Below are 24,279 nucleotides of genomic sequence, written 5' to 3' on the forward strand. Positions count from 1 at the left end.
AGGAAGGAAGGAAGGAAGGAAGGAAGGAAGGAAGGAAGGAAGGAAGGAAGGAAGGAAGGAAGGAAGGAAGGAAGGAAGGAAGGAAGGAAGGAAGGACATAACAGCATATTGGTTTTCTCATAATAAACATTCTCATTACAATTTCTATCTCGAGTTCTGCAGATCTAAGACATTTTGGCTCTCTCAACAACTAGAAGCAGAAACAACTGCAGAAAAGGTGTCAAATCAAAGTATATGTGCCAGAAAATGAACTTTTATTTTTGAACAACTCTTTCTCAAAAATCATAATAAATTGAGAAACACAGGAAAAGATTTCTGTGCCTTACAGCTGCTGCTAAGAAACTTTTCTTGCAAGTAAAATATTTCTGTAAGTTTTCAATCTGAGGAGAAGCAGTAACCACAGCAATTACAAAGCTGAGTTACAAAATAATCAATGTCCAAAAAGTATTAATAATTATTTCATAATTAATTACAAGTTATTTTTCATAAAACATAATTTTAATGGATTTAATATTTAAATATTTAGCAACAGTGGGCTATTTAGAACAGGGGTTACTTACTGATTTATCTTTCCCATTTTTATTTTACTTTGGTTTAGTATAGTTCTATTTTTTCCTTAAATTAGGAAATACATTTCTGCGTTTAAATATTAATTAATTTTATTTAAATAATAAATATAAGTGTACTCAATGTAATTATTACACAGTTTTAAAACCGATTTTAAAAGAATAAATAAACTGTCTTCATCCTGCTTTAAGACCAGTTTAAACTTTAGGCAGAAATCATAAAGATATAATATTCATACTATATATTTAATTCTTAATGCCTCAAATTATTTTTATGATTGTTAAATAAGTTCAGTAACCAGATTGGTGTGGTATAATTGAATTTAAAATATAAAAGTTTTGTTAATTTTTCAGTGAAAATTTGTACATTTAAACACAAATATGAGAAAGAGAAAAACCTCATACAGTTATCTGAAACACTAGTACCTCAAGCAAACTGCCTGTTGCACATTTATATCTTGCTGGACAAAAATAGGAGTTTAATTTGATAATCTTTTCAAGTCCCTTCAAACTCAGTATATTCTATGATTCCATCTGCATTTACAAGAAGTCATTTACGTAAATTATAAAAGAACTTCATACATGTCCAGTAATGTTGTTGGAGACTACTGATCTACCCAGGTAAAAAACTCATGCTGAAGAACCTCACCCACTAATATTTTCCCTCAGATTATTACATTCAATTTAAGTTGCAACATATCTTCTAAAACAGAGATCTAATCTTAATCTGCAGTTACGGAAGAGCAGATGTCCCTGGTTATCCTCACCACTGAAATGTCTTCATTTCTATTATTGTGATGATTTGCACCAAATAAATTTGGACTTTGTTAACATGAATATTCTTGGAAAGCATGAGCCTCAGTTGCCCTATAAACAAGAATAAATCTCTGCTGTTATTGAAGTAGTTATTTGCATGCAGTGAAAAGTCATAGGATAGCACGTGAGAATCTGAGCTACCCAGCCCATAAGGGCAGCAGCCAGCATTAATTACTGGCTGGAGCTACTGGCTGTACCTCCTCTGCTCTGAGGGCTTGATATTACACTAACTATGAATACTTCTGAAAAATATTTCAAAGATGAAATAAGTAAATAAAAAATAATTATTATAAATTCTCAGCAGAGAGTAATCTCTTTTCAGTGCTGTTTTCTTCCAGGTTTTCCCAATGTCTCGCTTTCACCACTGAATCTTAATACATCTGTTTGCTCTTTCAAAATTAGTATTACCTATCTCCCAAGTTTTAGTTTGCAGAATCACCCAGACTCCAAGCATTATTTTAATATTGAACATTTAGTAATTTTTAAAAGAAGCAAGGGGATACAGACCTAAAACTAGGTTAATAGAGTTCTGGTTTGGTTATATTTTCCCTACTGTATTTCATATGAAGTCCTAAAGGCATAAGATAAAAATAAGAAATTCTACTTAAGCTAATTGTATAAAATTATTAGGTGTCTGGATCTATCACTGCTAACTTTGATGTATTTGACTGATTCCCTGATTGACCTAAGTCTCACAAGCATCTGGAAGAATACATTATGAAAATACCAGACTGGTATAAACCACAAAGCTTGTTCATGTCACGTCAGATAAACAAAGGAAAAACAAAGGAATCCTGGGGTTTCATTAAGTGCACAGCATATCTCCACAGACACATCGCAAGCTGCAGAGAGAGGCTGCACACGATTTCTGTTCAAAAGCCAATTCCTTTGGTCTTCTTGCAGCAGTAATATCCCTTTCAGAAGTAATAAATGCTCAGGAACTGCCACATGAGAAGAATCTATATGTTATAGAGTCGATGCGCTGCAAGGACTGCTACAATTTCTGGCCAAAAGTGACGGCGCTGTATGAAAGGTCTCGGGGGGATGAAGCCTCAGAAGTGACCCCTTTCAGTCCTGCTTTTCTTGTGAAGATGTGGTGACCTGGAGGGAGAGCAGAGCAGCTGCAAATTGTGCTCTGCCTTCACAGCAGGCAGAGCTGGCTTGCTACACAGAGAATTGCACTGTTTAGATTTAGACAGGTAAAAAATAATTAACGCATTTATTTGTACACTCTTACTTTCTACTGGTTTTCAAGCAAATCAAGACATAATATAAGAATGCTTATGAAAAGCCTGTACACTGTTAGATTTCTACTGATGTAGCTCAGATATTTAAAGCATGTAAAGGGCAATCTTTACAGAAATAATTCATAAGGAGATAATGGGTTGGAATATTTTTGCCTGGTTTCTAAGGAAATGAAGCTTTTACAGTCCCTCTTCCTATTAGTTCCCCCACAGTCCCCATAACTTCTGAAGCTGTCAGGCAACTTCAACCACATTTGACAGGAACAGATGTCTCACATTTAAGAACATAAGAAATCCCTCTCAACTCACTGCAGTAGCACATCTACCCATCCCATAGTCCACTACTGCAGGAATGTTAGAGGGCTCATTCCTGCCTGTACCTCCCAGCAGCTAATAAATAATTTCTTACATATTTTGATAAAACTGGCAGTAGGGCAGGAAAGAGACCTTGAAATGAATGCCCTTTCTGACATATTCTTTGCAATTAAGTTTGATTAGACCTTCCTGGCAGCAGCCAGCTAATCAATAGATGGGTACCACGAGCCAGCTACTGAGTGTGCATTTTGTAAATGGTTCCTCTGTCAAGCTGGCAGGGCAGGGAAGGACAGCTGAAGGAAAGATGGCTGGTGGACAGGAGCCAGGAGTAAGTACAACAGAGCTGGTGTACCTTGCCATGTTTGTTTTCTCATGCTTCCTGTGTTACTCCTCTAAAACATTTATGGTGCTGACTGGCTTTATAACTAGTCAATGGCGGTACTTTCAGAAGCCAAGCTAGTTTGCAGTAGGTCATCCCATCCCCTCAACACTAAAAGCAGAAGACAACCTAGCTAGAGCACAGTGAAATACATATTTTGAAAAAAGTCTTCTAGTCTTCTAACCTATTTGTCTGAATACTTATTCTCACCACGCCCCAGGAAAATGAAATGAAGGAAAGATTAAAACCAGCAAAAATATATAACTTAACTGTGAGTTGACTAAGAGAAAGAGTAGATGAGCACTGTCTTGAAACGTGGGCCACAGAAGAAATACTTGATATGAGGAAAGAAGGTAGAAATCTAATGAAAACAAATTATATGGGTTGAAAGGCCTTTTGGGTATTATAATCTTTGCTTCTTTGTGGAAAAGAGGCTTCAGATGTGTAATTAAAACAGTGCAAAACATGGAAGCCTGGACATTAGAAAACACTTTCAGAAAGGTAAGGAGATGTTGTGGGTCTGTGTGTTTCAACTTCTCCTTTCAGTGATTTTCTATAGGGTTTTATCCATATGAATTTGTTTTTTTCTGGGTTTTTTCAGATGTAGCTCAGGGAAATCTTGTATTCACATAGAGTTTGGGAAGACGTCATTAAAGTTTCAAAAGGACACTCTCTTTGACTTAAATCCATCTTTCTGTTGGTGATGAGGAGGAGGGATTTGTGGTCTGAATTGGAAAAATCAGTCATCATCTATCACCCTGTGTTATCTGCCATGGCAGCTGGTGAGGGTGTACACAGTAATGGGTGCACATGGACACATGTGCCACATCTGAACCTATGTCAATCCTGTTTCACAGACAGGAATCCATAACCAATCTCACTCCCCACCTGCCCCACACCACACCACAGTCAGATGCTGCTGTGCCTCATCAGTTTTCCTTTCATGCCCTCTGCAAGACAACAGAGGTGCAGGAAAGGGGAGTGGATGGGGCTACCCTGGCCACAGATTCACCACAGTTCATGCTGACGTGTGTGATAACCCCTCAGACAGAAACAGCTCAAATATTTCAGCCAGGAGCAGTGTTTCTCCTTGTTTTCCCACTGTTTAAAAATACTGGTAGCATACATGTGACTGCATCCAGGCATGATCAGTGTTCTTGGAAAATTATTAATTAACCACCGATTATTTATGTAAATAAGAGACTACAGGATTTTCAAGTTATTGTGCCTACCATTTAAAAATTAAACACTGGAATTCCTTCCCCAAGGATACAGCTAAGTTCCCTGGTGTTTTTGATGAACACACAGCTTAATTGATTAGGAAAATAGTTTCCTATTTCCTGCCAAGATCTTCTTTTCCTTAAATGCAGTCCACCAATTATGGGGTCAAGGCAAGAATCGCATTGACTAGGTCTGTGAATCTATATTACATTAAGCCAATACAGTAATTTTTATCTAGATCAACCTTCAGAGCTGCTCAGAAGTGAGCATTGGTCAGTGAGAGTGATGCAGCAATCCTGTGGCATTCCTCACCATTACTGTGTGAAGCAGTACTGTACTCTTGGCAGACAAAGCCCCTTCTCTTTTTAATAGGTGCAGTTTGAGTGGCTGATTATGAACTTTGGGGTTATGAGGATCATTGATTTAAGTGATTAATTATGTATGGATATGAGTTATGAGAGGTGATTGGTGGAGGAGTTGAAAGCATTGTCTTCTTGCTCTTAATGCCATTGTTTCTTTTTTTGCACCGCCACAACACCAGAGATTTTTGGCCCAGTAAGCAAAACTAACCTGAGAAAGTGGGAATTGTCTGTGGGTTATTTACTTGGCAGAGGAAATCTCCCTCCATATGGATTGAAGCATATCATTCCCCAGACCACTCCAGTAGCATCAGAATGGATTCCCAGCCTTAGGCTTTGAAATAGACTTCTGAGAGTCTTTTAGGAGAATTAACATTGGTAAGTAAAATTAAGGGCTATGTTTGTTATGTTTTTATTATAGGCCTTTTACTATGTCTGTGAGAGCCTGTGGAAAATTCTGCTTGTACTGCAGTGGAAATACATATGAAAAAATATAATTGTATTTTGACATGTTACAGGCAGTTAGATATGTTGATAGTTGGGTAGTTATGCATCATCTGTAAATAAATGTCTTCCATCCATCAAGTAAACGTACAAGCAAAGTGTCACTGGAAATATACACATTGCATTAATGCAATCTCTGATGAAATGTTTTTCCATCTGTCACAAAATTTGCCATAACAAATGCAAGCTTTATTTTAATGTTTGATTTAGTACCAGGCCTTTTACATCATAAATAGTTAGTAAAAACTGTATTTCAATGAATGTTTATTGACCATTTATTTCAATGTGTAAGGTATGATAATATCTCTTTCCTCTTTCAGAAAGACTGGGGCAGCGTTGTATCTAGCTGGCATGACACCAAGAAAGCACCCTCTTTGTGTTCTTCAACAGCAGATATGTTCTCAACAGAGGTTCAGGCATCACATAGTATAAGTTATCACATTATTAGCTATAAGGAAGTCATTTACTGTGATGGTGGTAAAACATTGGAACAGGTTGCCCAGAGGCGTGGTGGATGCCCCATCCCTGGAAACATTCAGTGAGGTTGGTCAGGTCTCTAAGCAACTTGATTGAGCTGAAGGTGTCCCTGCAGCAGGGGGGTGGGCTAGATGATCTTTAAAGGTCCTTTCCCACACAAGCTATTCTATGATTCCACAAATTCTCCTGGAAGACTACAAAGTAATGTGCAGGGCAAAGAAGCTTCTTTCTTTAGTCAGTCTGGGTGGAGCAGTTAAAATGGGAAGGTAGACTGTCATGGTGTGTACAATGTCCAGTTCCCTCTTATCACTGTGCTGAATGGTGGATGCCCTGCCCCTGCCTCTATACCAGTGTCTTCATGAGTGTCACTGCTAAATGAGCTACCATTTGAAGAAGATACCAAGTGTTTCCTGGGTTTAGGTCAAACAAACACTTTCCAGGAATTTGGGCGTATTTCTGCTGGCTTTGCTGACTTCTCTGCATTGCAAGAAAACATCTATGGATGCACCAGTGCATCTCTCACCAAGGTTACACCAGGAATGGACTTAATATTTCACCTTCTGGTTGATGATGAAGGAAATAGATCCATTTACAGGAATATTTCAATATTTGTCATTGGACTATGACCTGGGCAGTGACAGTATGGCTGACAGTGAGAATCCTAGAACTTCAAAATCTTTATAGCTAAAAATCCTGAAATAATACCTAAAGATTAACAATAGCAGGCAGACACAGCACTTCATAGTGGCACCAGAGTTCATTTTAATCAGGAATATTAAACATTCATGCTGTAAAATTCTCTTGGCTCATTGTGTTAGAATGTCTTCTACATGCAGAGACTGTTTGTAACAAAAGGCTGGTGGGTTGGCTGGAATACACTCCCTACAGAAGTAAAGAAAGTTAAAATTTAGGATTAGAGTGTGTATTCAATGATATAGAGTTGCATTTGAATCTCTTTGAGAGTTCAAGCTAGAGAACTGCAGTCAATTTTCTAGAGTTCCAGATAATGAGACGGCGAGAAAAAAAATGTGGTTTATGTTTTTTCTGCCTTCTTATTTATGTATATTTAAATATTTTCAGAAATAATAAATTTTTTTTGTATTTAAATATAGTGTTTCTTTGCTAATATCCACTGAATTTACTCTTTGAGTTTGCATAAGTTTCTGGCTCTATGAGGGAGGCTATAAATTCAGTATATTCTTTTTCATTTTTAATGCCTTTTCACCTCTGTAACAAGTATATTTGTTGAGAAATCTGAAAGCCTAAAGATAAGACTAAGTTATATATATTTTAGTAGTAAGGAAGGCACCTGTTCTAGATTCTGGAAAAACCTTGTGAAGAAACTCATAGATTCATGTAAGGAACCCGCTGAAGGATAAAAGTTGTTGACTCATCTTCCTGGTGAATTCTGAACTGAAGAATACAGAGTAAAGAGCTGAGAGGTAAAAAAGCCAATTCTTATCTAGAGGGTAGGTACACTTTTTCAGTAGTATGCTTAGTTCTACTACAGCCAATGGATGATAAATATGTGAAATTCCTATAAAACCAGTATTAGTTTATTTACAGACAGAAACAGATATCCTAAAATCCAACAGGTGAGATCTTTAAACCACAGGTCTTTTTTCTTTGCTTGTGTTTGCTGGAGATTTTATTACTGTAAAATCATTTTTCTGGTTTTCCTCCTTCTAAGTAACTACTACTACTGTAACTGCTCTTCAAAAATTTTTCCATATACTTTTCCCTAGTCATTGGGTCTGATGTCTTACAGCTGTCCCTACATACTTATATTTCATCCAAGTGCTTTGTTTTATTGAGGGCCCCATCCAGGAGATATTTTGAGGAAAGATAATGCAGCTGCTGGTGTTCTTGTACACTTGTGTGCACTGCAGCCCCAGTCCCACACTGGGGTGTGCCATGGCTCCCCCCATTGCATACCCCACAAGGCCTTTTCAAATAAGCCCAGATTCTGGGGAAGATCTTGTGAATAGCTAGTCCTCTCCTGATCTGCTCTGGGTACACTGTCACAGAACACAGACAGATCTGGGAGCTGAGAATCCTTAGAAAGCTTAGGACTGGAATAAGAGGTCTTCTAGAAGTGAGGTCAGAATGGATTTTGTATGGGACCCTGGCACAGAAAGACACTGAGCTATGTACTCTGCATACGTCCTTACCATTACTTTTGCCATTACAATGGCTCAAAGCTTCAGTACTCAGTTCACAGATTTTTTTTTTCTGGGCCTTTTCTGCAGTATAAGATATGAAAATACCAGCTGAGTGAGCAAGTGAACACCTTCTGAAGAGAGAAACCAGCTGGCATGTTAAATAAAACAGTTTTGTTAATATAGCCCTGGTGACATTTGCACAATGCACACGGTGACACTTGACGCTGATGACTCGTATTCCTACACTCTTGAAGTCTTACAGAAGTGGTTATTTCTTGCATTAGGCTGGTGGTTTTTATTACCTTAAAGCCAGTGCTTTCTATTTGCCCTTAACAAATATCTTTGTGTTGATTTTTACATATTCTCCAGTTTCTATTATTTGGATTTTGATTCCGCTCTTCAAAAGCTTCCCACCCTTTCAGATTGGTATCATACAGACATTAATGCAAATCACTGAGTAAGTAATTCCTTGAAGTATTGAGTGGGAGTAATCCTAGGACAGATTCTTCCTGAAGAAACCAAGACTTCCCAGGAAAATAAGTCATTGATAACAGTGCATTGAATTTGACATCAATAAGAGGTAGCATCACAGATGGAAGAAGGATGAGAACAATGATTCAACAAAAGACAATAGCTGGAGCAGCAGCAGGCTGCAGAAGGTTTTAATGATAAATAGATTTTATTTAAAGTGGGAGGTATATGTGAAGGGGGAAACAGCACTTTGGGCTTTGGGGTTTTTCCAGCAGTGGCATATGGAGAAAATTCTTTTCAGCAACAAACTGAATTGAGTTCAGAATGAGAAAAGAATGTGCAATGGTCAAGTCAAGAGGGTAAACTAGAGTGACATTAGAAGCTGAAGTGTTTTGAAAGAAAAAGTCTAGACAGTTGAGATACTGTACAAGAAAAACCTATTTATTCACTGCCTAGGTGCAAAGTAATACCGAGGATGAAGCAACCAGCTCTCTACATGCTTATATACTTTGCTTATAAGCTCTTTAATAAAGATACTCAACCTAATTCCAGATGAGTGTTTAGTCATCACAATATCATGCAGAGATAGTAGCTTCCATGGTGCATTTAGCTGTGGATATTTTTTGCCACCTATTTGTAGAGCTGTTCATCTGCCTGAATTTATTTAACTACCTAAGTGCGTTACTTCTGCATCATTTTTTATCATTCAGGATAGATTTGCACCAAACAACACAGCAATTGGATAAGAATAATTTGCTTTGAAATTCAGGCAAATACAATATATCAGAATTCTTGCTGAAGTCACTGAAGTAAAAGCAGCAAAAAGAGTAATAAATTTTCAGTATTAGCTTAAGAAGAAATGCAACTATATTCTTTTCATATGTTTGTTAACAGTAACATCATCTCACACAATTAAAATTTTGCAGTGATATTTACTAAGGCTGTATCCTCAGAGAGTCAAGACACCCATACTCTCTCTGTCCACTTATGTCAGAATAATTTCTGATCTCTGCTTTCGAAAGGAGGAAGAAAATTACTTATTTAACAAGCAAAGTTTGTTAAAAACTTTTCAATGCTGGAAAACCAAGATCTATATCTGCTAGTTTATTCTGGCAGGATAATGAGGGACAATAAGAAAGTACAGGTACAGGTACATCATCAGTAAAAGGTGAAGACAAGGGAGACTGTGGGTCCGTTGCTGAGTGAGAAGGGGGACCTGGTGGCATAGGACACAAAAATGACTGAGGTTCTCAATGCCTACTCCACCTCTGTCTTCACTGGTAAGAGTGGCCATCAATAATTCAAGACCCCTGAGGCTAGAAGGGAAGCCTGCATCAAGGATTACTACTTCTCAGTGGAGAAGGATCAGGTTAGGGAACATTCAAACAAACTCAAAATATACAAGTCAATGGGACTTAATGGGACACACCCAGCAGCGCTGATGTTGCTGAACTACATCACTGTAAAACCACTCTGGATTATCTTTAAAAGGACTCAGTGATCCTAGGGGGTTCTTGAGTCCCAGTCATCCCAGCCATGGGCAGGGACACCTCCCACTAGACCAGGTTGCTCAAGGCCTTGTCCAGCCTGACAAAGCTTGAACACTGCCAGGATTGGGGCATCCACAACCTCCCTGGGCAACCTCTTCCGGTGCCTCACCACAGCCATAGTAAAGAATTTCTTTCTAAACTAAATTTCCCCTCTTTCAGTACCCATCACTCCTTGTCCTGTCATTACAGTTCATGACAGAGTCTCTGCCCAGCTTCTCTGTAGAAGCCTTTCAGATACTCAAATGCTGCTTCAAGGTCTCTCAAGAGCCTTCTCTTCTCCAGCTGAAAAGCCCCAAATTTCTCAGCTTCTTCACAGGAGAGGTTCTCCAATCTGCATATCAACTTTATGGCTTACTCAGGCCTTGCTCCAAGAGTTTCATGTTCTTCTTATGTTAGTGGCCACAGAGCTGGATGCAGCACTCCAGGTGGGGTCTCACAAGAACAGCATAGAGCAGGATCACCTCCTTTGACTGGCCATGCTGCTTTTGGTGCAGCCCAGGATGCCATTGGCTTTTTGGCCTGCCAGCACATATGTGTGGGGCCTGTTGAGTTTTTCATAAACCACCAACCCCAGTTCTTACTCTGCAGGATTACTCACAATCCATTCTCTGCCCAACCTGTAGGTAGGTCTGGGTTTGTTACAAACCAGGTGTAGGACATTGCACTTCACTTTTTTGAACTTCATGAGGTTCACATCTCTCAAGCCTGTCCAGGTTCCTCTGGAGGGCTTCCCTCCAGCACAGAAAACTTTCCCTCCAGCATGTTAATTGCACCACACAGCTTGATGTCATTGATAAATTTGCTGAGGTGCATTCAATCCCCTCGTCCATGTCATCAACAAAGATGGAATGTTGAACAGCATTCATTTCAGCAGGTATCAACCCCTGAGGGACACCACACATCACTGGTTATGAGGACAATGAGGTCTTGACCACAACTCTTTTCATAGAATAGAACCATAGGTGGATATTTTTAATTTCTCCTGTTACAGGAAAAAAAATCTTCAGTACCCTCTTTATCAATAATTCATTGTAAGTGATTAGTGGGTTATCTTACACTGCCATCTTTAATACCTCACTGCTGCTAGTACCAGAAAGGCTGTACAAAGTGCAACGACTGGTACAGTGGGTGGGCTGCAAATGATGTCAAACTTCTACAGCTCCCAAATATATGAAGTATATTTAGTTATCTGAGAAGACACAGACATAAAGTCATTCTTGATTGCTGTGGGTTAAATATAATGCAATTTCACTGAAGCCTTTCATTTATGATGCCGTAACACAACATGAGCTATGACCTCTAAACTAGTAAAGTGAAATTGTTCATCTGAAAAAATGTTGCCAAGCATTGCATGGAAAACATTGCAAAATCGATACCCTTTGTAAAATTACTGCCACTTAACAAATCATACCCAGGACTCATACAAAACAGCCCTAAATAGGCCAACATATAACTTTTATGGCAGAAAATGTGTAATACAGTGCAACTTCAAAAACAGAACAGTTACTGGAAAGTAAAAAGGTGGATATAATTCCATCGTTACCATTTTTTCTACAAAATATTTTAAGGTTATTTGGGTTCAAAGATCTAAAACTTCAATGTCAATATTTTAAATTTGTTTTAAAGCACTGAATCAAGTACTATTTCTCTAGCTTTTATCTACTACTTTTGCTGTACAGTACAAATGTAATGGAAATTATTGAGGAACCAGGTAGTGGTATAGCATGGCAAAGCCACAAGGCATAAATATGTAAGCCTAGGGAGTTTGGCTGATCTCTAGATGTATAGATCAATGGGATACATAAAATCAGCAATAAACAGATGTAAGGTATAGGGAACAAGCATAACTTTTTCAGTCTTGCTGGCACAGTGACTAAACTTAATTCTGCATGCCGGCCTTATAACAGTTCTGGATGTCCCCTCTAGTGTGTACACAGTGTATGCTAACTGTACTTAGTGGTGTTTAAAATGATCCAGATTGTGGCAGAACAGAGAACTGGGCAACATAGCTTGGAAACAGCAAGTGGGTCACTGCATATTTCCAGCTCCCCCTCTAGAGAATTTCCATCTGCCTGGCTGGCTGCCCCGCTGCCGTCTGCCCAGGGGCAAGAGAGACAGGAGGGCCATTGCAAAAGGTGGAGAGAGCTTTGACCCCTGCTCCCATGAGCCTACTCCTTAGGCAAAAAGAGGAGAGGAAACAGAAAGCATCTAGCAAAACAGCTTAACTCTTTCCTAGCAGCACCGAGCGAAGAAGGATGGGGAGCACAGAGAAGGAAGCAGGAGGAGTAGGCAGGACTTCAGTTGGTGCTGAAGGACTGGGTGAAGGGAGCAGATTGGTGGGGACATGGGGAAAGATACAGTTGCATGCTGACAAGCTGTCTAAATGCAGTAATGGCAATTGTCTTTATACACATTTTTCAGGCTACCCTAAACACTTAGTTTACTTTAAACATATGCCCAGTCTCTCTATGCTGCTCCTCCCTCCTTCTGTTTTCTCCCTAAATCACTAAATAGCTACTTCCAATAAGAGCTGTGGGAAATAGGTTGTTGTCAAGGTAGCTGAATATCTTCTTCTTCCAAATGTGTGCAATTTTAAGTCTTTTATTCAGTCTCTTCATCTTTTCCTCTGGCTCCTGTGCAATGTTCCACTTAATCTGATTTTCTGTCTTAGCAATTTTTATTACTCTTATATTTTACATCAGGGCTCTTATTTATGACTCAGTCATCATAGTCATGGTTAAATACTAGTAGAGCTCACCACATTTATGCAAGAAGGGAATCAGGAACTTACTATTCAGGAATCCAAATAATAATATGATGGGTCAAATTATGCCCTGATAAGTGAAAATAGTATGCTTGCCAACAAGCAGAAAGTCTGTCTCAGCATTCAGAATACAGGGGACTATTGTATTCTGGTAAATGAGGCAGGTTGGTGAAAAGTCTTTCAGAAGGGTGAGCAAAATCCCCAAACTCATACCTGAACTACTGCTCCTAATGGATCCCCCAATTGGACATTCGTATATTTCTCTTGCTGCAGAGTATGAAAATTTGTATCATTTTTAATATAATGGAAGCAAAGTTAGCTTGAGAGACAGACTACATCCACAGAATCATAGAATCCTAAAAATGTTAAGGCTGAAAAAGATCATTAAATGCAACCATCAACCCAGCACCACCATGTTCAGCATTAAACCAGGTCTTCAGTGCTTATCCTCGTGTTTTTTTAACATTTTCATGGATGATGACTCCACCACTTTCCTGGGGAGCCATTTCTAATGCTTTGAAACCCTTTCAGTGAAAAAAGTTTTCCTAATATCCAATTTAAACCTCTCCTGGCACAACTTGAGGCCATTACCTCTTGTCCTGTCACTTGTTCCCTGGGAGAAGAGGCTGACCCCAGCTGGCTGCACCCTCCTTTCAGGCAGTTCCAGAGAGTGATGAGGTCCCCCCTGAGGCTCCTTTTCTCCAGGCTAAACACCCCCAGCTCCCTCAGCTGCTCCTCACAGCACTTGTGCCCCAGAGCCTTCCCCAGCTCCGCTGCCCTTCTCTGGACACGCTCCAGCCCCTCAATGTCTTTCTGGCACTGAGGGGCCCAGAACTGAGCACAGCATTTGAGGTGTGGCCTCAGCAGTGCCGAGTCCAGGGGGACGGTCACTGCCCTGCTCCTGCTGGCCACACCACTGCTGATCCAGGCCAGGATGCCATCGGCCTTCTTGGCCACCTGGGCACTGCTGGATCATGTTCAGCTGCTGTCACCAGCACCCCCAGGTCCTTTTCCACCAGGCAGCTTCCCAGCCACTGCCTTTGGTCTGTGGTGATGCCCGGGGTTGTTGTGACCCCAGGGCAGGACCCAGCACTTGGCCTCGTTGAACCTCATATGATTGGCCCTGGCCCTTCTATCCAATCTGTCCAGATCCCTCTGCAGAGCTCTCCTGCCCTCCAGCAGATCAACACTCCCACCCAACTTGGTGCTGTCTGCTAACTTGCTAAGGGGGCATTTGATTCCCTCATGCAGAAAATTGATAAAAATATTAAACATGGCTAGCCCAAATACTGAGCCCTGGGGAACATCTCTAATGACTACTAGCACTCTCTAGGCCCAGCCAGTTTATTCCAAAAACTCAAGAAACTAACCAGATATTTGCCATCAGTTATCTGAAGCCTTGCACTGGTGGCCTGCAATTAGGTTATTTTTACTAACATTTCTGTATGTGGCATACAGCATATATAAAATTAGTGGCTTTAATTAACTGCTTTAGAATTTTTCTTGTGATGTTTTGCATTATTCCAAAATTGTCTGAGTACGCATTATGTATATGCTGAGTAAAGTTGTAGTGGAATACATAGCTTGAATATTTCATAAACTACATGTAAGTTGATGTTTAATTTAGTTTCTGCTTGTCACACAAAGTAAAAATGCATTTCTTTTATTTAGAGTGATTCCCTGCTAACCAGCTAAGTCAGCTGAAATCGGTCATTTATTTTTAAAGTAAATCCAGTGCTCCTTCTGTCCCTGTTTATTCTTTGTTTATATATACAGATATAATTATGTGTATGTGTCTGGATGAAATTGTAACTGCGTTTTCCTCTGATTGTGAGCTTTAAAATTCTGCCATCTATATTTTGTTTTTGTGATGTCACTTCAGGGACATTTTATGCTTACAGTAAACATTGCCTTGAGGTTCTTGAAAATATATGGCTTCTTTAAACCAAGATAGAACAGATGGAAACTTCATTGCTTAAACAAATGGCTACAATTTTCTTCAGGGCACAGAATAGTATCATGAACTTGACTGACAGCCTAGGAAGTTTCAAGAAGCTTTCAATCTTTCTTTGTTGGCAAAGGAGAGAACCCACAAATTTTGTTCAAGAAATGTTTTACAAAAATCCCCTTGTGACTTTCCATTTTTTTGTTTTCCTTTTTTTTTCCTGCTTTGAAGGAGAGAATTGGCATTCCTGATTCAGATGACCTTTTGGATTAAATTATTATGAGATAGATTTTGCATGACAACACAATTTTCTTGTTAGCTGTAGAAATTACAGTACAGGTGCAACAAGCTAGACTACTTTAACAGACATGACATTACTCGGTTACCAATTCCTGCAATTTAATCTAGCAAAAAAGTGCTGTGAAGTAGTGATATGAGCTGCCAAATAAATTTTCTATCTTTGTAGCATTTTTCATCCTTGGAAGAAGGCATAGAACTTATTCTTGCATAGCCTACCCCAGGCAGAAGCAGGACTATCATTTTCCCATAATACGCATTAACGTAAATCGCAGCACATCCTCTGAGTCAGGGTCCTTATTGATCTCGGTTCAGAACATGCTTGTATCTTTGTGTGAGAGAGAGAATAATCCTAGTGCTTTTACAGCTGTTTTAATTTAAACTCCACTGATAAAACACATCTATAATAAGGTCTGCTGGAAGTGTTCCCAGCCCTGACAGCTATCTATAAATTAATGGGAGTCATATACTTGTGCTTGTTTGGGAAATACGTACAACAGCCTAAAGCAGATAACAGAAGTCACATCTGCTGGAGGATGCTTGCAACAGAGGTAAGCCCTTGTTACAAGTCTCTAGTTCTGGCAAAACAGTCATGGTGTTAAAACAGTCAAGAAAGAGGTTTGGAGTTTAGTTAGAAAAACAAGTTCAATATATTTCTGTGAATCAAACATAATGAGATTAATTATCTATGGCCCAGTCTCTAAGTTGCTCCTGATGGTGCTGTAAGTATTAACTTTACTTTGGCAAAGGTCCAGACTACAATTCTTTGAACCCTCAAAACATTTGCTAATGGTCTGTACATTTCACGTTCTCTTGGCATCCAGCAAATTAGTAAAAATAGATGAATCCTTGGCATCACAAAGAGCAGATTTCCCAAGTGACACTTACACACCAAAGGTTTTTACCTCCATTAATAAGTTTTGAGGGTGGGGACTGTGACACGACAGCTAGATTTGGACCCCGTAGACTCGTCTCTTAGAACTGATAAAGCCAAGACAACTATGCTGTGCCTTCAGCTGTGCTTATAAACCAGGACCAAAGTGTGGAGTGAAAACTGGTCAAGATGACACTAACTGCAAGTGTTTATACAGAAGACAACAGGAAGGCCCAAAGGGAGTATGAAGTAGCCATGGGACAGTGCTGGTGAACATGGTGGTGAGTCATCATAACATGGTTGCAGTCTAGTCAAATATCTGAGTTTTTTTAGCATCTCTACAGGATTTTGGGGAGGGACTTGAAAAAAGATAGCGAGGGAGCTTTGTTTAGAGGAAGTTGCTTACAAGCATGAAAGGCAAAGTTGGAGGATAAGACAGGTAAGGCTGTTTGGAAATTAACCAATGCATAAGGGAATGGTAGCATAAACTGATTGAGAATGACAATGTGTCCTCCCAAAACCCTTAGGATCAGGGAGAAAATAGTGTGTGAAAAACTGTGAATGTAGCATAAGCTGACTAGACTTAATGCAGTAGTGGTTGCTCTTGGAAGGGCTGTCTAGCCAAATATCAGGCTATCACTGCAATGGCATTCTGCATTGATAGCAGGAAGACAAACTTCATTTATTTAGGGCAAGAGAAAAGGATACTGTAAGAACTGAGTCATAAAATCATGTTAGTCTAGATAAATTTTAGCTATGAAGATGAGACTTTAACCAGAATTTCAGGAAATAAATGAGCATGCACACTGAAGACTTACAGATAAATCAGAGTCTGTAATAGGGCTTCAGCTTTGAGTCCAGGTGATGGGCAGGTTGATGATTTTCACACTGACAAAGAAGACAGTTATAAAAGATATGTTGGATAAAGACAAATTAATATGAGTTTAGCCATTTTTGAGACTTAGGCTATGACTACTCTCCCTGTCAGATGTGAGAAAGAGGCTGAGATTTTTACTTCAGTAGATTCGTGCTTATTTATATTAGGGGATTATCTGGCTCATTAAGATAAAAATTGGATAGTGTTAATCTTTCCTTTGAAGTGCCTACATGTAAGTTCTGTACCCTGTGAACAACAGTTCAATCCAGCTGAAACACATTGAAATACATTAATATACACACACTTGTTTATATAATAATTGAGATATAAGGCTCTGCTATGCAGAGCACCTTTAACAGTATCTCTGAGTATTCCTTTTAAATGCCCTATAGTAACAATTTTCATTAGCAGTTAATTTGATGTTGTCTGTAACTCAGAGAGGACCTAATTCCAATCTTAGTTCGTATAACAGTTTATTAAACAATCCTGAGTATTGTGATGCTCTGTTTTTTGCCTCACTTTCTCTTAGTGTGTATGAAGAGAATAGCAGTGCTGACTCCCCTTGTCAAACATTCTGAGAATAGCTGAAAAGCACCTATGTAAGATGTAGGCTCATCGTTAGCAGCTTTTTCCACCCATCAGACTTGCATTTGCACAGAAGGGGAAATGTCATAGAAGATGAGTTTGTTTCTCATCTAGTTAAAAAATCTTACAATAGAGTATATAAAAGAGAGTTTGTATTGCAGTTTAGACATGGAAAGAAAAACAAACAAAAAAATTAATAAAAAAGGAAGTCTTATTCTAGCTCAGGTACTTCTTTTCTGAAAAGTAGTCATGTCCTAATACTAATACTCTGGTTTAATAAAGCCAAGTCTCAGTCATTTGAAAAACATTCAATAGTCAATGTTCTAGTGAAAAACTTAATTTACATTTTGAAATGTTACCATTTTCTCTCTCACCTATAGAATTTCCTATGATCTGAAGACCAGAATTTCCACTGACTGTGTGCACAATTTCAAGTCAAATAGACATTTTGAGGTTGTCTAGGTTGTATGATTGTGGCCTTATGGAACAAACATTTATGCCTCCAAAATTTAAACAAATTAATTGTTTTGACAAATAGACTGTTTGAAATAGTATGCCAAGGAATATATAATAGTGGATGTTATATTCATTCTGTTTCCATCTGCTGCCCACATGAGAGAGAACACTGGAAATTGAGCCAGCAGACTCATGTGTGTAGGTAGGGATGATAGGAGGAATAGAAAGGTGGGTTTTAAAAAAACCACATTTTTTTAATTTTAAATAATAATTCAACTGTATGTTTTAGGGAATAATCACAATTGATGATACTGCCTATAATTTTGAAAAATTATAGATGTGTCTCAGAGAGAATTACGGGGTTTAGCCAAGATCCAGGAAGTTAATGGAAGGACAAGTGGGTTGTGTTTTTTTTGTTTATTAAAAAAAAAAAAGGCACAAAATAACACTTCAGATACCACACAGAGGGTAAAACAAAGTAGTACTATCAGTCTCCAAACTAACTTGTAATTTTCATTACATTTGTACAAAACTTTGTCAATAACAGTTATAGGACCTTCAGAGCCTATTCCCATATTACCTGCCAAGAACTCCACACTAACACAAAGTCTTCACAATGAAAACATTCTCATTACCCCCCAAATCCATTCTCCTGCATAAACATGACAAAAATAGAATTTTTACTCCTTAGGAAGAGATTAGTTAGGAAAGCCAAAAGCCCACAATATCTCTACTGCATGGAATTGTACTCACAGGTGTATCCTGCTATCCATCACCCCAGGTAGCACTTGCAAACACTTTTAATCCAAAGGCAAAGGCAAAAGCAAGTCACCCCTAGAACATTTCTGACTCCTCCCTTTTTATTAAGTCATTATGTTGTTGGGAGACCTTCTTTAGAGAAAGAGGCCAATGACACTTGCTCTGTGACAGCCAAGGGACAAGAATAACTTCATTCTTCATTAAATGTGACTAATCTTAGCCCCTTTTTGTCTTTCACTGTGGCATACAAAATTTTGGAAGCACAATGTCTTGCTTGCCAGAACAAATAATGGAGGCAGGTTGGGGGCCTCTCTTTAGAACAACCACCACTTTTTCTCACAGACAGAGAATGAGTATGAACCTTCCATTTTTTATCTTGTTATTAAGTACTGATCAGTTTTTTTTCTTTATAGTATTAGAAATTGTGGATATAATGGTTTTCATTTCATGTTACATTTGTAATAATCCCCTGCATCATTCATCAACCAGTGACGAGTTCAAGTTTGTCACAGAAGTAAATAATAATAATTAATCAGTTCAATGTTACTTAATAATAGAAAATCTACTCCATGAAGCTAGGAGCAATCACCACTTAGTGTATTATACAGCAGCAGAGAAAAAATCATTTATAAACCCAGATACCAGGCTGCAATCTAATAGTGGAGATGTCATTTTGTAGAAAGCTAAGGTAATTTGGGATATGACCCCACTGAATATTTCGGAAGAGAGCTCGCTGTTATCAGTAGCGACATCTACACTACTCTTTATATCACTTTCAAGAGCTGCCACCCAGACCTGGCTGATGCTCTTAATTTCTGCTTCACATGTGCACTCCAAATGAAAAGTCCTTGGGGCTTTCAGCCCTTCTGCAAGGTTTTGCCTGCAACCTCTTTGCTGCACAGGGTCTGTATCTGCCACAGTCTCTCTGGTAAATATCTGTGTCTTTGTTCCAGACCTGCCTCCCAAAAATGAGCATCTTTGGCATCCTGTCTAACACGGCCTTGTAACACTCATGCTGGAATGGTCCAAGTTGCTCAAAACTTTGAATCCTTAAGGCACGGTAGAAATACCACTCTGACCTTGGACTATGACAGTAGGAAACCCTTTCCCTCAAGCAAGACTATCATTCAAAGTCCAGAAGAGAGTGAGTAGTGTCACTTTTGAAAATTAACTATGCTACACCCTTAGATGATGGTGTATTAACACTGGATGCTCGCTCTCTGCCTTTATCCATCCCAATCACTGTTTTATCTTCCATCCCTCCTTCCAACCCCTCTTTTCCCCACAACTCCATTTATGGACAATAGTATGAAGCTGCAGTCTCCTCTGAGCTAGGTGATAATTGGTTCTTTGGTCACCTGACTGTCCCTGAGTATTCCTGGTTGCTGTCACAGGTAGCAGCTATTCTTTTTCATCAGTCGCTTGGCTTTTTCACCTTTTTCAACTCCCTTTAAACAGACTGGAGATTCTCCCATCTGGAGTGTTCCTGGGAGGGCAGTCCACTCAGGACACAAGCATGGTCACCCACATTTTCTTTACTCTCTTTGGCATACTTTCAGGCCAGAATGTGCTTCCTGTGGAGAGAGGCTAGAAGTCTGCCAAGGAAATGGCAGGTCTGTGTCTGCATGTCTACCCAGACAGATCCTTCCTGCCCAGCACACTCTGAGAACCCATCTACAGCTCCTGGTGGTCAACAGGGGATAGAGCAAACCATACGCTGAGTGGCACAGGTACATGGAGACCTGCTGTCCTGTGTACATTGTCTGTGGCAAAGACCAAGGCCTGACAGCTGAGCTTCAGCTGAAAGAGGTCCTTTGGGTGGCAGCAGTCTCCCATCAGCTTCAGGGCAGAAGAACCACTTCTCAAACTCCTCAAAAGCAGTCTGTGACCTGGTCTAGGCCATCCATTCTTCTGTCTGAACTATCTTAACCAGCAAGTAGCATCCTAACAGCATGTGGCTTGGCCTCCTGGTATGAAGAGGTCATCTACAGTTACTGACTCAGCCTCCCCTATACAGGGTGTCCAGAAGATGGGTGTCCAAATAGGACTGGCTGGCCATAAGGGACATTTGGATACTTTTTAACAGTATGATTACAATCTTGTAGGCTCATCACAGTGCAAATTAGGGCATCATTTTTACAGTCATGGATGGGCAGGCTACAATCACGTCATCCATCTAGAGTGGTCAGGTCCTCAGTGGCACAGCTGGCATCCTTCCTTACTGCTGGGACACAGTATATGAGTGAGACAAAACAGCTTCTGAGGAGCCACAAAAGACAATTTGGCATTTATTCCTGGTTAGGTGGATTGCAAAATCCGTGAGCATCTGTCTGGGAGCTCTTTATCAGAAAGCCAGGCCAGGGACAGTCAGGGTGAACATGACAGCTGAGCATGGGAACAGACGTTTGGAAGGTACTCCTGTGGCTGACCAGCATGAGCACTTGGCAAATGTGAGGCTGTTTCTACAAAGCAATGTGAATGTTTTCCTTTTGAAGGTGGTATTACAAACAAGTAATGAGGGAGTACAGTGCCATTTTTAATGACTAAAAATAGGTAAGCATAGATCTCTTAGTTTGTGGAGACAAAACATAAAGAGAGACACTGCAGTCATTGCAATGTGACTCATTTGTGGCAACAAGGAAAAGAATAACATACTTTTCAGACAAATCAACATCATGCTGCTATGCTCAAACAGAAACAAACCTTCATAGGGCTTATTTGGGAAAGAAGGAAGCTTCTCACTTTCTGATACATCATTAGGAAAATGTTGGATTTGTTGGAGATTTATCAGCCTACAGACAATATGACATCTTTCATTGTGATCGTTTTGCAAAGGTCTCATTGGCTGTTTCACCAAAGTATTTTTTGGTACCTTCAGTTGCTTTTTGTTAATGGTACCTCTTGCTCCAGTTCAAACCCATTTTTACCCCACTAAAATATCTATCCTGAAGTCCATACTGTGTAAGGCAGCAGGGTATGGTATATTATCAGGAAGTTAAGAGACTTCATTTCCATTCCTACTTATGTCAATACCATATTTAGGACCCAAAACACTAGTTCCCAATTCCCTCACACATTCAGTCTTTAAGGGAAAGTTTACGTTAGATATAGTGTTTTTGTCTCTCTAGTATTTGCAAGTATTTTGCATACTATTAATATAATATATTTTGGTATAGGGTTAAAGGTTACCTTCTCTCAACATCTTCATTTTTTCCATGCCAATCAAGAGACATCATATACCTTCAAATCCCTCAGTTTCTGTGTATGATTTATTTTGTGAGAATATGAGTAGAATATGCCTACTGACATTACCTATTTCTTATCAGCTGCTCCCTCATGTGGGGATCTGTTAATATTATGTATAGTTCATATAAACTTTTTTTTACATAGCATGCAAAATCAAGAGTTTACATGCTGAGATCAACTTTTAATGAAAATATGTGAGTAGCTGAGTCTCAAAAATGTTATTGCTCATTCCCCTCAAGTGAGTCACCCCGTACCACAGAAGAGGAAACACTTTGCAGTAGTGGTAGTTATGGGAAATCTGCAAACCAAGAAGTAACCAGAGTGTGCAGTACTGTCACTGCATACTGTATGTGGGATCACAGTAGGGCTACTCCTGCTGTGTTTAAAAATGGATGTTTCCTGTAGATATGGCTCTGAATTGTGGATGCCACAATTAAAGTTCCTGGTCTCATCATTCCATCCTGTGCATATATCTGATAATGAAAGTTAACTGGTATAATTTTCTGCGTTCCAGGTTTGTTATCAATGTATACGTGAGAGAGATTGTCAAATTTCAAAGGAAAAAAATGCCATGACTGTAAAACTTGCTCAAAACTATAGTGGCATTTCTTGTGAGCAGTTAGGATAAAATAGCTGGTGTGACAGGCCGGGGATGAGTATAATTCAGTCATTATTTCTGACCAGTGTTGCCCTGAGCCCACCACATCAACTCCTCCCAGAGACACCTCTGACTGCTAGCACTGATCCAACCCTACTTCGTACCCCTGTATTCTAAGCATGCAAAAATTGGCTAATTCTGCCAATGCTAATGTCTCAGAAGGTTTATCATATCATAGAATCATAGAAGGTTTTGGGTTGGAAGTGACCTTAAAGATCATCTCATTCCAACTCCCCTGCCATGGGCAGGGATGCCACCCACTAGAGCAGGCTGCTCAGATCCCTGTCAACCTCTTGAACACTTCCAGGAATGGGACATCTATAGTTTCTCCAGGCAACATGTGCCAGTGCTTCACCACCTTCACAGCAGACAATTTTTCAATAATATCTAATTTAAATCTACCCTTTTTCAGTTTAAAGCCATTCACAAATTTCCCATTTCTATATGCCCTTGTAAAAAGACCCTCTCCAGCTCTTCCTTCATCCACCAGTGCTGTGCCCCCATCATAGAACACAAAATTTTTTGGGTACAATTTCCCTTTAGTAACATCATGTTGGTTGTCACCAATAACTTCATTATTTTCCACGTGCCTTTGAATAGTTTCCAGAAGCATGTGCTCCATAATCTTTTCCTTTTTTAAAAATGGGAATTATGTTTCCATATTTCCAGTTTGTGGGAACTTCATTGCCACAACTTCTCAAATATGATAAATAATAGCTTAGCCAGTCCTTACAGGACCCACAAATGCAGTTCATAATGTCCAATAGACACGTGCACCTTGAATTTCCTTCAAAAATGCAACTTCAAAAGGTCTGGTATCAGTCTTGCCTAATGGGTCAAAACTTTTCATTTGTATCAAAATAAGCAATATGAGTGATTTCAAGCATAGTTTTAAAAGGCCATTTATATTTTTGCTTTTTATTCCTTTCAAATGTCTTTAGATTTAGATTTTGATTTTAGTCACTAGATAAATCTCTAATTTGTAGATTCAGTCCCTCAGGGGTTTTACTTTTCTATAAGTGGTATTTGTTTACAGATGATTTGACAAAAATTAATGAAGGCATTTTATGCACAGCTTCATTCCATTGTCTTAATAAGTATGGAGAGAGATTGGACAAGAAAACCTTAAATATTGAGGTGAACTCCCATGAGTATAGAAAACATACAAAAAATTGGCTTATAGTTAAGGTTATTGAGAGGAGACTGTGTCCTATACAAGGATATATTTTATTTAATATAGGTGTATTTCTATACATCTCAGTGTCTTGTATGCACTGGCATACAATCAGTAACTTATATATGCTGGTAAATTATATGTATTAATTTACACTTAAAGACATAAAGTAAACTAGAGATTTGATATATATTAAATAACCTTGATTCTGCTATGTGTGAATGTTAAAAAAAAAATCAAAATAATCCAATCTTTACCTTTTCCACCTGGTGAGATATGTAACATTGACACGCTGCATGAGACATTTCAGCTTTATTTATGTGATGGACAGCTTGTATAAAATTTTCTCTCATAGATTCAATGTGAACATTTTATTGTTCAAGTCGGAAGGAGAAAATTCAGAATGACCTTTGAGTATCATATCTTCTTTTAAAGTCAGATTGATGGCTTCCCTTCTTTTCACTCTCCTGTGCCTTTTTCTCAGTAATGCATAAAAGCCTGGAATAAAATCTCCAGTGTGTAATGCATAACTAATTTTATTTTTTTACTCCAAACCCTAGCAATTCAAAGCCAAGTAAAC

The sequence above is a fragment of the Parus major genome, chromosome 1 (genome assembly GCF_001522545.3).
Source record: "Parus major isolate Abel chromosome 1, Parus_major1.1, whole genome shotgun sequence".
NCBI lineage: Eukaryota > Metazoa > Chordata > Aves > Passeriformes > Paridae > Parus > Parus major.